Raw genomic sequence first — 19,716 nt, forward strand, 5'->3', positions numbered from 1 at the left:
ACATAACTTAATATAACAGCATAATGAAATGTATAAAAAGACAAGGAAGTAGGATTGGCATGTAAATTGTATTATTATTACCAGAAAAACAGCAAAATAACTGAAATAAACTCTGAGTTAAATGCGCCAAACACGTTAAAATGAATGAGCAATAACAGTGGAAAAAAACATTATTATCTCTCAAAACTTTATATGACAAAAATGATATTTAAAAGAAAAATTCTTAGTTTTTCAAAGATGTAAAGAAAGTATTCCATATTACTCCCATTTATGAGCACGTTCATCTCTGGCCTCGCTCTGTTATGTAATAGCTGATTGACAGGGGCGCATCTCCGTCTTTCAAACAGGTATCATTTTCTATAGTTACTCATTTAGGAAAATTATCCATGATTTGATGATTTTATTATTATTATGAATTTTTTTTTTTTTTTTACAGATTGATTGAGATTTGTATTACTGTAGTTTTACTACAAATACAAGACCTTTTTTTTTTACCACGGAGGGCCGGTGGTATACGAAATTTCCCGGTAGATTTTTTGGTCCCACTCCCCCCCTGCTCCACAACAACAGACCAGTGTTCAACAAGTCACTCATTGAAATAACCAGAGATGGAACAAGTAGTGAGTAATTTGTTCGTGAACATTGCAAAAGTGCATCAAAATGGCACATCAGTCTCCATCTCATCTTAGCAAAATCCCAAGTAAAGCGGTAGGAAACATATGCAGACTTTGTTCAGAGACATTTTGAGCATCAAAAACTAACAAACACAGATTATTTCGTGGACACGACTGCTTCTCTTCCTCGACCAAACTTCAGAGCTTTGTTTCTTGGGGGATTGAAAATAATCGCGACACTCGCATCTCCCGAAAATCAGGTTTATTTCAACAAATCAGAAGATGACTTCGACATTCATGAAGACTACAGACTGAGACTATAGTGCATTTGACCTTAATTATGTCAAACCTTTAAAAAATTTATATTTCATGTAAAGATATAACACATATGAAACATCTGCAATGACAGAATATTCATTTTTAGGTGAACTTTGCACTGATGTTTTCTAGTATACTCTCTCGTTCCCTCTCTCTCTCTCTCTCTCTCTCTCTCTCTCTCTCTCTCTCTCTCTCTCTCCCTCCCTGCTTTTCTCTTAAACAGCCTTTTATCCCAGGCCGAGTGTGGAATAATAACCACAAAACAGAAAATGGTGAAGTGAATCAATCGGAATAACTTTAAGATGCCCAGGGGCTTTTGGGAATATCAGTGCATGCTGGGATAGAGTGGGAAGCCAATACACTGACCTCAAGCTGTCATTACCAGTGGATCTGTTCAATCCGACATGGAACATCTTAAAGAAAGAAAAGATATATATTTAATGACACAGAGACAATGCATATTGCAATATAGTTAAAAAAAGGAAGCTTTTCTTAAGAAACTAAAAATTCTTATTATTTTTATGTTTTTTTTTAGCATTTAGTGCATTTTTGAGCAGCACAGACATTTTCTTAAATGTCTTCTTGTTATTGTTTGTAAGGGTTTTTTTTTTTTTTACTTTTTGTGCATTCTTGATTTTTTGTTGTTGTTGTTGTTGTTGTTATTGTTGTTGTTTACCTTGTTGTGTGTTTCTGAGTAGCAGCCATTTCCTTAACGCTTTCACCGCCAGCGTTTTTTTTTTTTTTTTTAAGTTGCTAGCCAGCGCCGGCATTTTTCATGATTTTCACAAAAAGTCAATGCTTCCAGAAAATGTTTTTCTTTAAATACAGTATATAAACATATATAAAAGTTGCGAATAATAGCGGTACTGCGGAAAGCCGGAAATAATCGTCATTGGCAGAGCGTTTTCTCATAATTGGCGAGTTAACTCGTCAATGGCGTTGAAAGAGTTAAGAAACTGTCAAAAATCATATTATTGTTACTTTTTGTGCGTTTCTTTTTTTAAGTTTTTTGTGCATTTTTGAGCAGTAAAGCTACTTTCTTAAGAAACTGTAAAAATCTTGTTACAGGGAGTGCAGAATTATTAGGCAAGTTGTATTTTTGAGGATTACTTTTGTTATTGTACAACTACAGTGCTCTTGGTCAATTCAAAATGTTAACAAACCCTCAAACTTGAACATTTAAGTAGTAAAAGTGAAATTTTGGCTTTATTGGGAGAATATTTCTATGTACATCATTGTTGGGCAACTGTTAGTGTGCAGAATTATTGGGCAACTGAATGAAGAACGGGGATTTTGCCATCTCACGTGTTTTTTTTTCAACTGTTAAAGTGAGAATAATAAACAAACTCTACATTTACAAAAAAATTAATAAAACAATAAAAAATAAAAAGAATATATAGACTCAGTGACCAATATAGCCACCCTTCTTTTCGATAACAGTCACAAGCCTTCCATTCACGGATTCAGTCAGTTTCTTGATCTGGTCTGAACCAACATTTTGTGCAGACGCAACCACAGCCTCCCAGACACTGTTCAGAGAGGTGTACTGTTTACCTTCACTGTAAATGTCCTGCTTAAGAATAGTGTTGTCACGATACCAAAATTATTGGTTCGATACCGATACTATGTCAATGGTTTCGATTCCGATACTTTTTCGATACTTTTTTTGAAAAGGGAGTAACACTCTCAAATCTCATTGCTGTGCTTTATATTAAAAACAGGACAACATTCTAATCATATAACACACTAATAAATTAACATGAACAGCAGATATATTAAACATTTAAGCAAAATATAAAATATATCAAAATATAAAAAATAAATTAGAGCAATGGCATTCAAGGTAAAAAAAAAGAATAATTTTAGCAGCATTATCTGAGTTTTTCTCTAGTGAGCATTAGCATAGTAAAAAAGATAAACAAGTACTTAAACAAATGCATTGCTTTTTGTTTGTTAATGTTAATACATTAACATTTATATGATAAACAGATTATAGTGTAAATATGAAAATATACCTCACTGAACGACATGAGGGTTAATAAATGACATGTTTTTGTGAACTTAAAGCACAACAGTATCTGGGTTCATTTACTTTTTACCACAGTAAAAGTATTTTCTTGTCAGCTAAAATGCGGTCTAATTTCCAAAGTCTGATAACTGTGAGGCGATTGTATTAACTTGGGTCATTACAGGCAAAACGTGACCACACGCATATCAACAACAATTTGGAAAGTCTAGAATTAATAGTTTGGGATGATTATCAATCTCTCGTCGGCGTGTCGGTCCTTCAGTGCTTTGCTAGCGCCGTTAGCACGCGGCTCTGTAGCAACGCATATTTGGCTTACTTCACTTGTGTCCTTCGGGTTCGCATGTTTATTTGACTCACATCCGAAAAAACCTCCACACAGCAACACTGCTTGGCTTTCTTGTACTGTTAAACCAGAGCGGACGAGACGAGGAGAGGAGGCGGAGCACTGTATTCACGTGCACTGTGTGTGCGGCGCCGTTTAAAAGAAAGATAGAGAGAGAGAGAGCGTGCAGCTGGTGTTTGCAGAGTTACATAAAAAACAGCTCGCAGCTCGTCTCGGAGTATCGATTCCGCGGGACACGAGTATTGGAATCGTTTTAAAATTTCAGTATCGATATCTATCGAAATATCGATAATTTTGACAACACTACTTAAGAAGGGATCAAAAGGTCTCAATAGGGTTTAAGTCAGGTGAAGAAGGGGGCCATGTCATTAGTTTTTCATCTTTAAGGCCTTTACTGGCCAGTCATGCAGTGGAGTACTTTGATGTATGTGTTGGAGCGTTGTCTTACAAAATAATCAGTCTTCTTGAAAGATGCAAACTTTTTCCTGTACCACTGCTTGAAGAAAGTGTCTTCTACATTACAGGCAGACAGGCACAGACAGGTATTATTAAACATGAGCTTATTGGACCTTTTTGGGTTGAAAATGGAAATAAAAAACAACTCTCAGACTTACTGCCAATTTTTAGAAGACACTTTCTTCAAGCAGTGGTACAGGAAAAAATCTGCATCTTTCAATAAGACTTTTTTATGCAAGACAACGCTTCAGCACATGCATCAAAGTACTCAACTGAGTGGCTGGCCAGTAAAGGCCTTAAAGGAGAAAAACTAATGCCATGGCCCCCTTCTTCACCTGACTTAAACCCTATTGAGACCTTTTGATCCCTTCTTAAGCAGGACATTTACAGTGAAGGTAAACCGTACACCTCTCTGAACAGTGTCTGGGAGGCTGTGGTTGTGGCTGCACAAAATGTTGGTTCAGACCAGATCAAGAAACTGACTGAATCCGTGAATGGAAGGCTTGTGACTGTTATCGAAAAGAAGGGTGGCTATATTGGTCACTGAGTCTATATATTTTTTTATTTTTTATTGGTTTATTAATTTTTTTTGTAAATGTAGAGTTTGTTTATTAAGGGGATCGCACACCGGCCGCGCAGCTCGGCGCCGCGCAGCGCCGCGTCGCGTCGCGCCTAGGAGAACTCGGAGGTATTGTAAACCGGAAGTGCACATTAAATAGCGCGAGCTTCGTCAGATAACGTCTATTTCAAAATGTAAAATATACGTTAGCAGCCAATGTTACTTGTTAATGATTTGGGACACATATGATGTTATGTAATGTTAAACTGTGTGAGTGGCGCTGTGTGGCGCGACAGGGATTAGAACAACTTCCTGAGTCACAGCTGGGCGGCGCGGACAGGCGCCATCTGGCGGCGCCGGTGTGCGTACACTCATAGAAAACAATGTGTTACATTTTTTTAGAACGGCGCGGCGCTGCGCGGCGCTGAGCTGCGCGGCCGGTGTGCGATCCCCTTTATTCTCACTTTAACAGTTGAAAAAAAAAACAAGTGAGATGGTAAAATCTTTGTATTTCATTTAGTTGCCTAATAATTCTGCACACTGATAGTTGCCTAATAATGATTTACATAGAAATATTCTCTTAAGAAAGCCAAAATTTCACTTTTACTACTTAAATGTTCAGGTTTGAGGGTTTGTTAACATTTTGAATTGACCAAGAGCACTGTAGTTGTACAATAACAAAAGTAATCCTCAAAAATACAACTTGCCTAATAATTCTGCACTCCCTGTATATATATATTTACCTTGTTGTGTGTTTTTGAGGAGCAGCTATTTTCTTAACGAACTGTAAAAAAAAAACATATTATTATTACTTTTGTGTGTTTATTTTTTACTTTTAGTGCGTTTTTGAGCAACACAGTCTTTTTATTAATAATATTAAAAACATTTGTTGTTTAACTTTTTGTGTTTTGAGCAGCATAGCTATTTTCTTAAAGTGTACAATATCTAGTGGTGGTTTTATCTAATAATCATGTTTATATGATTCATATCATTCAAATACAAAATCACCACCTCATGAAACAATTGGTAAAAAATGGTCCCGAGCAGTACCCTTTGAAAAGGTAATATGTAGGGGAGAACCGGGGCAAAAGTAACGTGGGACAAAAGTAACAAAGCGATTTTTTCCAACCCCTGATAACATTTGCATTTCAAACTATGTGAGCATCTTTACCACACAAACCCTTGACAGAGCTGACAAATATCGCGTTATTTACTCAATGTGTATATCCAGAAAGGTGTTTTCAACAATGATAAGTAAATTCCTAAAACAGTCATTTTTTTATAACGCATTGTGTTTCTCGTTTCATGTACTAATCAATCTATAGATTATTTAGTGCTCTAACACATCCTGAACTTTTCCTTCTCAGAGTTTTTCAAAATAAGAGTAAATTGGGTTTAAATGTGAGGAGATCCTGTCGGGACAAAAGTAGCACTTGTTACTTTTGTCCCGCTGCTAATAATGTTGTACTGTATGTTGAAAATGTATATTATTCTAATTTGATTTAATTTCATTTTCATAGTGTTCAAACTGTTGAAAAATGTTTTATTCCCAACAATTTAAGTTTGTACTGTTGGTTGCTTTGAAACATTTGATAAAACTGAAATTTAAAATAAAAATGTAATTTCATTATTTTTTACAAAGATAAATGACAAAATAAGTTTGCAGTTACATATTAACAAGGTCATAGTCATGTATATTTAAAAAAGGAGTGCACAATGTTTGAAAGCCAATGTTGATATTTGAAATCACCTAAACAAACACGCCCCTACCCCAATAGAATCTGGACCTTCTTTTAAAAGACCCGCCCCACACATACGCAACCCGGCAAGAATGTCGGTTAGTAGACACGCTCCTTACTGCTGATTGGCTATAAGTGTGTTTTGGTAGTCGGCCCGTCTCCTTTTCCAAAGCGTTTTTCAAACATTGTGCACTCCGCCTTTAATACAAACAAGTGTAACACAAAAATCTTTCCTGTTTTGTTGTGTTACTTTTGACCCACATATGTGTTACTTTTTTGAAAAGTAACAATTCACTACTTATATTCAAAGTGAAATTATACATAAATATATATAAAACATTTCGCCAATAAAGAGAAAACGTTCTCGTTCTCTGAGGTATTTTTTGTCTTATTGATACTTCCGCTATTATCCACTAGATGGCAATCTTACCCAACTTAAACACTGAGGCATTCAGTCGACACAACAGCGTTGTGGTGGATTAAGCGTGACGTGTAAGTTTTGATCAGGCTCTGAATCTGATCTCTTACAAAGTTCTTCACAAAAATGGAATTATCTCCGCTTTTAGCTGAAAATTTGAGAGGTGATAACTGATAAGACAACAAAGGAAGGTAGGATGAAACGTTTTTTGATGTTGTTGGAAAGCGGATGGTCTGTTCTTTCATTTGATATTTTATGTTTATTTAAAGAAGATAATTTTTCTGTAAGGCATTAAACTTAAACTGGGTGGCAAACGCTGACGGGGAAAGAGTTAAGCATGCTTCCAAGCATATTTGATCATCACTTCAACAGTTGCACAATATAAATGTTAATGTATATTTTAGATGAATGTTGATATATAAAAATAAACACCACAGTCTTTAATCATATTTTCATTGTGCCTTTGCTGCGTCTGTTGTTTGTGAATTGCGCTCTGTTGCAGCCAAACTTGATTCTGAGGAACTACTTTGTTTGGCGGAAGAGTAATATTTGTACTAATATAATTACAACTTATTTGTGTTTTATTTTGTGAAACCCTGCTATGCATATGATGTAACCGTTTTATAAACGCCATAAACCCCGCAAAGCAGTGGGTTACAGTGCATTTTATAGCAGCTAAGGGGGTTCGAGTCGTGCCTAACAACGCCCCTTAGCTGTTATAAAATGCACTGGTAACCCACTGCTTTGCAGGGTTTATTGCTTTATTTTAAAATTAAGTTTTTCTGAAAAATGTTACTTTCGCCCCTGCTCTCCCCTACTATTTAGGAACAAATATGTACACATATACCAGTATTTACATCTGAGCTACTAATATAAACTCTTCAAAGATGTACTCTTTAAAAGGTTAACACCCCTTCGACTGCTGGGGACCATGTTGCTGACAGTTTGCCCTATGAATGAAGTTAAATTGAGTAGAAAACGCATATACTTTGGTTATCCATGACACAGAAACTGCCCTGTCTAGCATCACAAGATTCGATCAACTAGAAACTTTTATTTTGTCCATTTGTGCTCACTTAAGCCACAGTAGGGCCCCATAACTCAGGAAAGAGATCATTGGTTTTTCCCACTGCACTACAATTCCTCGTGTACCATCAGCCTTCAAAGCAAACCAACACATCCACACATTATAGCTTCTCTCTGGCTGCAGACAGGCCTGTTGTGAGTGTAAGTCGGCCATGATTGAATAGCTCCCTGCAGAAAAGGCAATTTCACAATGCCGGCCTCTCACTGGCTTATAAAAAATAATAACTCATCTTGTCTTCTTTTACTCATATGGAAAGTCTTAAATGTAATGATACAATTTTATGTCGTACCACTTATTTCTAAGAGAGGTTGACATTTTTGTGCTTTTATATATGAAAGTAAAATTCATAATATGACAATGTTAATAAATTAAGCACATTTCTGCACACACCACAGCTAACCTAGAATCATATACTTGTCTACTGACAAAAAAGTTATTTAGGGTGAAAAATTACCCAGATTTTTGCGAGATGCTCCATCATTTTTCATGAGATTGACTTTATGACCCTTTGCTATTGTATGTGCTACTTGTGTATTGATTTTACCTGGAATGACTCACATAGGTCCATAAAAATATACATGTATATACATGCTGAAACACATACTGTACTAAACTGCTTTTCTTTTGGGTACATTGGTGGAAGTCAAATAAAAACATGTGCACATAATGTCTGACACAAATATGAATAGAAGCTCATAATGTGACACCCTGAAGGACAAACAACGTTGGCATAATGGATTATTTTTTCCCTGTTATATTAACTCGGCCAGTTTACATGATCTAAAATGTACTGAATTATTTTCCAGGTTTTAATCTAGCCGTGACACCTTTAAAATGTAGCAGTCTATCTACCTCAAATTAGTTTAGACCACACAGTTATTGATCATCACACGTGTTTTAGAGCAGTGGTTCTCAAACTGGGGGCCGCAAGATGGTGCCAGGGGGGCCCCACAGGGCTCAAAATTAACTTTTTTATTTGGTAGCACTGGTGCTCCCAACTTTAAAGAGTTAGGAGCACCAGCAAAAATTTAGGCGCATCCATCCAAAAATTAAAAAGCACCACAACTACAATGTATAAGTTAATAGATTTATTTTATTAAAAATAAAACACCACCACCGGGCTTTACACGTCCTATGGCCAGCATTTAAAAGTTGGTCTTCTATTTTATTTTATTTTATTTTTGCTGCATAAATTCCTAAATTAATACCCAAATGCTGTTGAAATAGTATAACAGCAATAATAATTTAACAATTACAGGTGACATGATTAAGATTACATAGAAAATCTAGCAAACACGTAAAACACTGATTAATTGTGACATTACAAAAGTGACCCTAATATAGAAGACTAATATACTACTAAATAGGCAATGTTTTAAAAAATACAACAAAAACATACCATCAGCATTGTCGTATTCCACAGCAACATGGACCACAAGGATGTTTGTCGAATGTCCATTCACCAGCGCATGCGCACATACACCATCAAACACACTTTGACAGACAGGTCGGTGTCTCCATCAATAATAAACACATTTGTCATGACACGTCTTGTGTTTTGGGCACTTTCGCCATGTTTAAGCAAGGTACGTCTGGCGCTTAAAATGTTTTGATTCCGCCATTAACGCCGTTTTACAGGATTTACAGTAAACACAGTAAGTTACATTTTCATAGCAGAGACACTCGAAATCTTTAAGCCACTCTCTCTGAAAGGTTTAACGTCAACTCGTATTTTCCGGTGGTGGAGTTACATTTGAATCCGGATCGTCGTCAAAAAATACAGTAATAACCTTGGCTGTAATCGGCTCGCTCTCGTCATGCTCTTTTCACATTTCCGCGCTTAACGGCAACAAGGAATGACTGACGCTCATATTAGCCAATCTGAGGTCTTCATTAAACGCAAGAACTTAATGGTGAAATTTGATTGGTTATGTATCGTTGGAGAGAACACTGAACCTGGGACAGCGCCAGCACGCAGGAATACAATCAACTCGCGTCACAACAAAATGGGCAGTCGCACAAATGCTCCCAAATATATTTTAAGGTCGCACAGATTAAATTTCGGTCGCATATGCGACCAAAATGGTCGCAATTTCGAGCCCTGCCCCAGTTTTATGACATTTTAAAAAAATACATTAATTTATCATAAAGTCTTTGTAATTAAACTTTTAAAAAAAATAAGGCGACTAACCAACAGCACTACTTTGTATAATTTAATGTTTTGTTAATTAAGTTTTAGAACAGTTTTTTGTCATACTTTTTTTTTGGGGGGGTGCACCTTACAGTGCATTTAGGGGGGCCGCATGCTGAAAAAGTTTGAGTTTGGTCACTCTCTCTCCAGTGATACATTATTTACACTCAACTATTACATCTTATTCTCAATCTTCGCCATTCCATATGTGCACTGAACAAAATTATAAATGCATCACTTTTGTTTTTGCCCCCATTTTTCATTAGCTGAACTCAAAGATTAAACTTTTTCTATGTAAACAAAAGGCCTATTTCTCTCAAATATTGTTCACAAATCTGTCTAAATCTGTTCACTTTGTTGAGATAATCCATCCACCTCACAGGTGTGGCATATCAAGATGCTAATTAGACAGCATGATTATTGCACAGGCGTGCCTTAGGCTGGCCACAATAATAGGCCACTTTTATATAACACAGGCTGAATAAAATACAATGAAAAACAACATAATTTTCTCTTTATCTATAGTGCCTGCTTATGCAACACCCATTCTCAAAATTGCCTTGAAGGGCGCAACTGCTGTTTTGAATTCATCCTTAAATACAAGCGATATTAACAAACACTTTCCCAGTAGAGGTTTAAAAAAAGCAGATTGTGTTTCAGATACAGTAAGCACCCAGGTGGAGCTGAGGCCTACGTTGTCACAAGTTTATCTCAAATAAAACCTTTCAACACAAACCCAGATATAGCATTTGTTAGCTGGCATGGGAAATGAGCAGACGGGAATCTATTCATGTTAATGAAGGATCTCGCCCTGACAGGACTGCAGATTCAATGTGACTCAACCGCTCTTCTTCCATCACCTGACAGACATTTTACAGCACTCAACCTGGATTTAGACAGAAACGGATGCAGTTGTTTGCCCTCTGCCTGACAGTATGTAAATTCCTAAACGTGGGTGCACAAAGGTGCTGCCTTTTTTCTAAACACAAAAAAGATATTTATTCAATTTGTATATGAGAAGTAAAATTAATACAGGTGAAATCAAAAACACCTTTTTGTTCACATTCACTGTAGTGTCTTCGTCTCTTTCAAACATTTATTTATGTCATGAATTAGGGTTGTCACGTCGATTAAATAATCGTCTTATTGCGATTGTTTGACCTTATCGAGATGATTTCAGATCACCGCAATGATTGCACATCTTTTTAAAAAACACAAGGGGGAGCTGCAACACCTGTATAAACGAGACCTTATCAGAGGGTGCTCTAGTGTAACACGATACATTGCAAAGCAAACAAATACAATAGAAAAAAATCACATTTAAAGAGCCACACAGATCCAAAATCGAAACTAACCTTTATTGCAGTGTGTCGTGTAGCTGTCCATCAATGTAAACAACGTGTAAAGTAGTTGAACCAAAAAGTGCACGATTAATAAAGTTATTGGCTTCTAAAGCAGGGAGTCGACTCTGAATCGCTGAAACGAGTCGTTATAGGGAGTGAGTCTTCTTCCTGATATTATCCACGTCACACGAACTTATCCACGTCACATGAGATACTAATCTTCGCCTACAGCCTTGCCTGCGGGAGAAACGAAAACTATGACCCGCCTCACGCTGTTTTCAGCTTTTGTTGTTTTCACTACCAAAGGAGACTTTTTCAAGGAGGGATATTCTAAACGTGTCTGGCTGTGAAGAATCAGTGGTTAAAATTAATTTTTAACGGAGGGATTTAGACGTTTGGCAATGAAAGATGGTTCAGTACCCACTTTATTTGGAACAACATGCGTCTCCGAATCACAACCTGTAAGTATGATTATAGCTACATACTTGCTTAAATGAGTGTAAAATGTCTATAGTCGTTTTATTGCTTGGATTAATGATGAATGATATCGTTGTTTAAACTCTAACTTATATACTGTCAGAGCCACGATAGCAAGCAGTTTTGCTATGACCCGGTTAGTTTAGATAAATGCTTAAATGAGTGTAAAATTGTTAGTTTCAATCGTCGTTTGTATTGTTTGGATTAATGATGAATGATGTTGTGTGTTTAAACTGTTAATTTACTGTCAGAGAGTCACGTTAGCAAACGGCTAACACATGCTTATTTACGGTTTTGCTATGACCTGGCTAGTTTAGATAAATGCTTAAATTAGGGCTGGGCGATTAATCGAAAAATAACCGAAACCGAAATTCAGAACCTCTAACCGACATTATTTTATCATGTCGGTTATTTCGGTTTTTAATCCTGTTAATACTTTCCCTTTAAAAACAAACTGCTGCGTGTGATGTTGCGTAACTCCGCCCCGTCCTGTCAGTGGCACAGCGAAACATGGAGGAGAACTCAAACACTGTTTAACTGAGCAGCAGGATCATCTAGTGCCCAAAAGAAGCACAGTACTTTTTTTTAAGAAGTACTCGCGAATGTGCAGGCACCTGTGACAAAAATACGGAATGCGCGATCGGGTTTTACCGCACACGCGTTCAGTTTAATCTACCCATGGGTCTCTAAGCAGCCCTGGTAATGTCATCACATCTCACTCACTCAAAACCGCGAAAAGACGCGCCCGCGTGAGTTTAATTAGACACTTCAGAGATGACGGAGAGAGAGAACGGGAGAACTTCTAGTCTACATTAACACCAAAAGCATTACAGATGAGAATAAATGGCTTAGACATCAGTGCCCAGTAAAGAAAAAAATGGATCGAATACAAGAAACGTGTAAAGGATACAGTCCAAGTATGTATTTTGCCCTACTCATCTCATTACAATATGCTATCTGGATACAACTTATTATGTATGTATCTTATGTCTATAATAAGTCATGGGGGTTGTATGATTCTTTGGTTCATAACTTCCCATTCTGAAAGTTTCATCAATTGTACATAATGACATGCAACATCTGCATAGAGTTAAGTCTATTTAATATTTTTCAGTAATGCAGTTATTTTGGGAAAAATGTGAATAATTGCATTGCAGGCTGATTTAAGGTGTGCCCTAAACTTTCCAACCTTGTCAGTGAACTATGAGGCATAAAAATAATCGTTTATTAATCGTAACCGATGTCAAATGTTAGATTAACCGAGGTTTTGATTTTAGGTCAAATCGCCCAGCCCTAGCTTAAATGAGTGTAAAATTGTTAGTTTCAATCGTCGTTTGTATTGTTTGGATTAATGATGAATGATGTTGTGTGTTTAAACTGTTAATTTACTGTCAGAGAGTCACGTTAGCAAACGGCTAACACATGCTTATTTACGGTTTTGCTATGACCCGGTTAGTTTAGATAAATGCTTAAATGAGTGTAAAATGTTAGTTTCAATCGTCGTTTTTATTGATTGGATTAATGATGAATGATGTGTATTGATGTTGACAATGTCTTCTCAGTAAATCATGTTAGCACGAGGTCAATACATGTTGCACTGTTGTTGGTCTGTGCCACCGATCTGTGGTCTGTGAGACTGATCTCTGATCTGTGCATTGTGTGCAAAGACACTCTGTCAGTTGACCAATCAGAGCAGAGTAGGCTACTGAAAGGTGGGGTTTAGGCAGGCTGAGTCGTTAAATGGCTTCACACGAATCGAACTTTAGGGATCTCTGAGAAATGGGGTAATTTTAAATTTATATTTTGAGAAAATTACAGTGTTTTTTTGACATTGCATGCATTTAAACCTGTTGTCCGGGACTTATAAATGGTGACAGGATGCTTAAAATTGGCATCTTACTGGCTCTTTAAATAGGGAAGAACTAAACTAGAGAACGAGGACAGACAGATGTAGGGCATAAACTAAAAAAATAATTAAATAACAAGGGAACAAATGGGGCGGGGTCAAGACTTTAGAAAGGAGAGCACGAGGCACACAAAACACAGACCGCCCAAAACAAGAAAATAATAAGGGCTGCCATGATCCTGTCACATGAAACAAGACTGACAGGATCATGACAGTCTGAGTAAAGTATATGCATTTATTTAGCCAATTAAAATCTCTCTGAATGCCTCCTTTTCCAATACCATCCCATAATGCAATAGCAAGTGGCATTATCAATCTGGTTTTATCAGTCAGACAGCGCTGTTATGTGAGGACATCTTTCACATCTGCTTCACAATGGCATGTGTCAGTCCAGCAACTGTCATTGAGATAACTAAAAAGGCTGATGTATGGCTCTGTCCACATAATACACTACTTAATCAATTCTTTATGGGTTTGAAATGAATGACAACTGTAAAAGAGACTCACAATGCAGAATTTTTCTAAAAGAAAATGCAATGAGTTTCACATCTGGTCCATCTGACTTTAAGAAAGACTTCCAGACAGTTGTTCACCTTGAAACCGATTTCATCAATCTAACCCACAAGGTTTCTCTCCATCATTGATCGCCATCTCTATTTCATTTGTTCTTCTCTTTAACTAAACTGTTTGAAAGTTCTCCAAAAGCCAATAACTGCTGTCAAAAAAACATGAAAAACTGGTGTTTCCATTTCAGACGCGTTCGTTTTATCGAGATAAAATGTTGGAACAGCTCCGGCATTGGAGAGATGTGAATTATTAATAAGGGTTAAATGGCTTCTTGCGGTTTGATCTGTTTCTGGGTTCGGGGAAGACACGTTTTTAAAGCGAACTTTATTTGCCAAAACGCCAGAAAAACAAAGCAAGCAAACACACTGGAGCGAAAATCAATTACCTGTTTCTCACCAGGACTCAGTGCTGTCAAATCACTCATGACAGAAGAGCAAGATGTGTAACTTCATCCATTCCCTGACAGCCAGTGCTGGAGAAGCTACATGAAAAAGCCTGCCAATCTTTAAGTTGCTGAAAATATTTGAAAATAAAGTTAGCTACACTAGAAACAAGGGATGTGACGAGATTTCGTGCGATGACATCTTGCGAGAATAAATATGTATCGCAAAATCAATTATGAGGTGAAATGCTGGCAGTTTCTCAAAAAGGCTGCATCCTTTGGAGGTCGCATTTGTAGACGGCATACAGACTGTCTTATTACAGAATATTAACGATTATAAAGTTTGCAATTATATTTAGTTAATCGTAAAAAATAACTGAAATAAACCAGGCTTGATGACGTATGCAGCCTGCACATGCGATCTCCAAAGGATGCAGCTTTCTGTTTGAGAAACGGCCACAACATAATCAACATAAAGTTAAAGGTGCAATGTGTAACTTTTAAATGGATCTTTTGACAGAAATTCAATATAATATACACAACTATATTATCAGTGGTGTATGAAGACCTTACATAATGTACTGTGTTATGTGCTTATTACTGTACCTAAGAATAAGACGTTTTTATCTACGTAAACTGCGGGTCCCCTTACATGGAAGTCGCCATTTTGTGCCGCCATGTTTCTACAGTAGCCCTAAACGGACAAACTGCTCTTCTGTCACTACTGTATTTTGTTTTAGACAGCAACATGTTTGTCCTGTGGCGGCTACCGTAGCTTCTCTATGCATTTTGGTTGCAATTCACAATCTCATTGCTAGATGGCACTAAAATCTACACCTTTAAGTTTCTGGCTAAACCTTTTCCAGTGCAATGTGCATGAATTGTATTCTCTCTTTTACTGCATGTCCTTTTTTGTTTGGGTTTCCAAAAATGTTCGTCCGAGAACCGTTTTGTCTGTGGATCAGTGTCAGATGTAAAGCGTTTTAGCAGATTAAACCCACACTCTGACTTTACATGATTTTAGCTTTATGTTCTTGCTCAAGAATAACAGTGGCTGTATCCTTTCTATTGTAAAGAATTTGACAAATATTAAAGATTTAAATGGATTTAAACATTGTTTGGCTAAACGTAAGCATTCAAAGTGAAAGTAACAGAAGCGGGTCCATTAGCGCCCCCTGCAGGCATTTGTTATAATACATAATTTTAGGCTACATAATAATTGTGATGTCTTTACTTGTTTTGATGTTTTATTTGAACCAATTATAATTGCATCATCATTATTATGTAATGCTAAAGGTTATTGCTCACTTGGGTGTATTTTTATTACCCAAAAATATTAAATTACTTTATTATCAATTAGCAAAATAATTGTTAGGAACAGTCCTAGATTAGCTAAAACATTTCAAAATAATGTGATTTCAGTTTCCCATTGATTTATTTTATCATTGAGGATTTCTTAAAAAATTTAAAAATCTAATCTCGTGAATTCAATCTCGTGTCTCGTCTCATCTAGTGGATTAAGTGTCTCGTCACATCCCTACTAGAAAGAAACTCATCTTGGTTTGACATTGTGGGTGCTTGATATGATTTAATCCAATATTTTTTACATTATTAAAAAAGCTTTAGTTTCATGGTAATGCTACTGTAGTAAAAATCTTCTTTCATTGTATACTGTCGCTACAGTATCTTTACATAGTTGTCTTACACATCATGCATTTTTAGAAAATAAAAGACTTCTCACTTCTCTATCAAGTCTCTGGTTAAACACAAACCATTTTTTGAAGTTCGTTTGAAAATGTGCATGAAACCCGAACAATCTATTTTGTATTCTGCACCGGCGCACGGTACAAAGCTCAAACATCTTTTTTGTCTGCTTGAATGACAGCGCTGCCATACAGCGGACACTTGGAGTGTATCATCGATGTCCAGGAATAGCTTATCAGAATGACACCATTAAAACCAAGCGGGGGGCGAAAGGAAACCAAATGACAGGTGTGGAAACTAAGGTGGAGAGCGAAAATCTAAGTCATCTCTATAACCTAAACAGCAGGTGGCTTACACACTGGACAAGAGCTCTATGGTACAGATGTCTACAATCCGAGGTAAAGGGAGAAATCGTGAAATCTGCTGCTAACACTGACATTTCAGTCCTCAATATTTTATGTTTTTTGTAAAACAGAGGATCTTTTTGCTTTAAATTTAAGTGCAAAACATTTTATGGACACTATATTTTGAGATTTCGTACCTGTCCAATGTGTGTCATCATGACGGCATGGTGCTGCTATGTTGTTGCTAAGGTGTTTTGAGTGCTTATAATATTAGCACACTGTTATTTGGTTGCTACATGAGTTGCTAATGGGGTTTGGGTGGATACGAGGTGGTTGCTAAGTTAGTCATTGCTCTGGTATTTAAAGCACCCTTCCAAATGTTTGCCACACCAGCCAATGGCCGATGACTTCAGAAAATGTAAATAAATAAAATAAAAAAAATTTACAGGCCATGGCTTTTTCAAACTACATCTGCACTAACTAAACATATTTAAGTAACACTATGCAGTAAGGTAATATGCATTCTGTCATTGACTTCCATAATAGGAAAATAAATATTATGGAAGTATTTTGATAAATGATGGCAAGCACACAGTTGATGGTACCCATTAAATTGTAGCACTGTAGAACTGCATAAAGTCGACAACAATTGCTAGCGATTTGCCTAGAACTTGTAAAAAATGTCACTGACTGGTGAATGAAACCGTTTCATATACTCGCCAGTGCTGAATTTTACTCGTATGTGGAGCTTGGCGAGTGTTAATTTTAGGCCCTGGCTGCAGATGTCAGTCATGCTATTCCAAAAGTCTATGTTGTTGTTGTTGTTCTTCCTGTGTTACAAAAATAGATATGCAGTTCGAAGTGACAAAAATGTACATTTCAGTCTGTTTCTCTCACAAAGCTGTCATATGGCTTGACAGTCATGGTCATACGGTCTCTATACGATCTATAGAGCTGTCATGACACTGTATATAAACATAACAACCTGTTGACTTAAAAATGAAGGTGCTACACCATGCCATAGAAAAAAACATGTTTGGCTGTGGTTCCACAAAGAACCTTTTACATCTGAAGAACCTTTAACACCTTAAGAACCTTTAACATCTGAAGAACCTTTGACATCTTAATGCTGTGTTGACACCAACCGCGGTAGAGGCATGAAGCACGAGTGGTTTCAATGTTAAGTCAATGTGAAGATGCGTTGACGCGCGTCTGGAGGTCCTGCGGCGCGGAAGAGGCGTTTGGTGCGGTGCGGAAGGCGCGTTTCTGCCTCATTCGCGCGTCTAGCTCGCGCAAATTGAGCGTTGTGCGCGGTACGCGTGAACTGTGCTTTTTGTGCATTTCACAGTTCACGCGGAAAAATGTGAATTTTGGCGGAATTTCCCGCCGCGTTAACCAATCAGGAGCCTGCTTGCTGCTGTGGTGGCAGACCCGCCCGGGGTCACTCATTCAACCACCAACGCTTGATATTGTCCGTAAGCAGTCACCTGGAGCTATACGACACAAGTTCTTATTTCTATAGCGGAAACAGGAATAAAAAGGTCCTCGCTTGGAAGAGTGTCAGTGAGGACATTGGGCAACCTGGTAAGTTATAAATAGACATTTCACTTTTGAGTCACGTATTTTCCCCCTATAGTAAGGTTACCAAATACAAACTAGTAACTCTCTCGATAAATGCACAACATCAGCACAACATCAGTCATCTTGCAAACAGACAACTGCAAAGCACTTGCCCCTCCCACAAGAAGCGGATTTTGCCTCTGACGTGCATCAAATGCGTGCTTTTTCTGTGCGTCTACTTTGCTCTAGACGCGCGAATGCATTAAAACTGTTCAAGCGGCAAACTAGGCGTGGTAGACGCGATTTTGACGCCTGAAACACGGTTGGTGTAAACGTAGCATAAGAACCTTTAACATCTGAAGAACCTTTGACATCTTAAGAACCTTTAATATCTGAAGAACCTTTGACATCTGAAAAACCTTTAACATCTGAAGAACCTTTGACATCTGAAGAACCTTTGACATCTGAAGAACCTTTGACATCTTAAGAACCTTTAACATCTGAAAAACCTTTAACATCTGAAGAACCTTTGACATCTGAAGAACCTTTGACATCTGAAGAACCTTTGACATCTGAAAAACCTTTAACATCTGAAGAACCTTTGACATCTGAAGAACCTTTGACATCTGAAGAACCTTTGACATCTTAAGAACCTTTAACATCTGAGAAACCTTTAACAAATGAAGAATCTTTAACATATTAAGAACCTTTAAAGCAACACTAAAGAGTTTTTTTTTTTAAGGTAAAAAAAGTTTCAGTCGTTCATCCACTCGAAACAGAGTGAATGGCACTTTCACATTCGCTTTGCAGCCCTCTATCGGCCAAAACCACCCTAAAGAAGTTTCCAACCGTTGGGTCGCGGTCCTGTAGTTCGAGGGAAAACTACAAAAACTTGCTTTACGGCAGACCTACAATCCAATCAGAGCCAGCTATGCTGCAGTATTTACGACAGTGGTAATGGACAATTACGCTTCTAACCTGCAGGGGGAGCAAAGAGCAAAAACTCTTTAGTGTTGCTTTAACATCTGAAAAACCTGGAAGAACCATTGACATCTGAAAAACCTTTAGCATCTGAAGAACCTTTCTGTTCCACAAAAGTTTTTTGTACTATAAAAAGGTAACCTTTGACTGAATGGTTCTTTTATGGATCCAAAAAACTGTTCATTTGTGGCATTGTTGAGAAGAACCCTTCCCAGCAAGCAATTTTGGGTTTAAAAGACATATATAAGCCGACCAAACACAGCCCAGAAATTGTTCTCTGATATCTACATAGAAGGTGTGTGGCTTTATTAAGTGCCAAAATTATTAGTTTTACATGTCTATTTACAACCCTAGGATTTGCCTTTAGAATGAAATTGTCTATTATTACCTTATTTGAAAGGTCATGAATAATAATGTTGAGCTCTGCTCTGATTGGCTGTTTCACAGAGTAGTTGTAAACGGACCTTGGGCGCTATCTTGCACCCTGCACAATTGACTTTGTCAGTGACGCATGTATCATTCGTATCTTGCACCAGCGCACAGCGGGTGTTTCCCTCCACAGACACACGTCGGCAAACTAGGGAATGAACTTGCGCTCCCTGGGCGGTTCAGCGCAAAAAAGGAGGCGTGTTCCGGCGCAAACCATCCCTGATGCTATTTTGCAGTTTAAAAAAAACAATTGCGCCACTGACCAAAAA

Source organism: Misgurnus anguillicaudatus, chromosome 22 (genome assembly GCF_027580225.2).
Source record: "Misgurnus anguillicaudatus chromosome 22, ASM2758022v2, whole genome shotgun sequence".
NCBI classification, from domain to species: domain Eukaryota; kingdom Metazoa; phylum Chordata; class Actinopteri; order Cypriniformes; family Cobitidae; genus Misgurnus; species Misgurnus anguillicaudatus.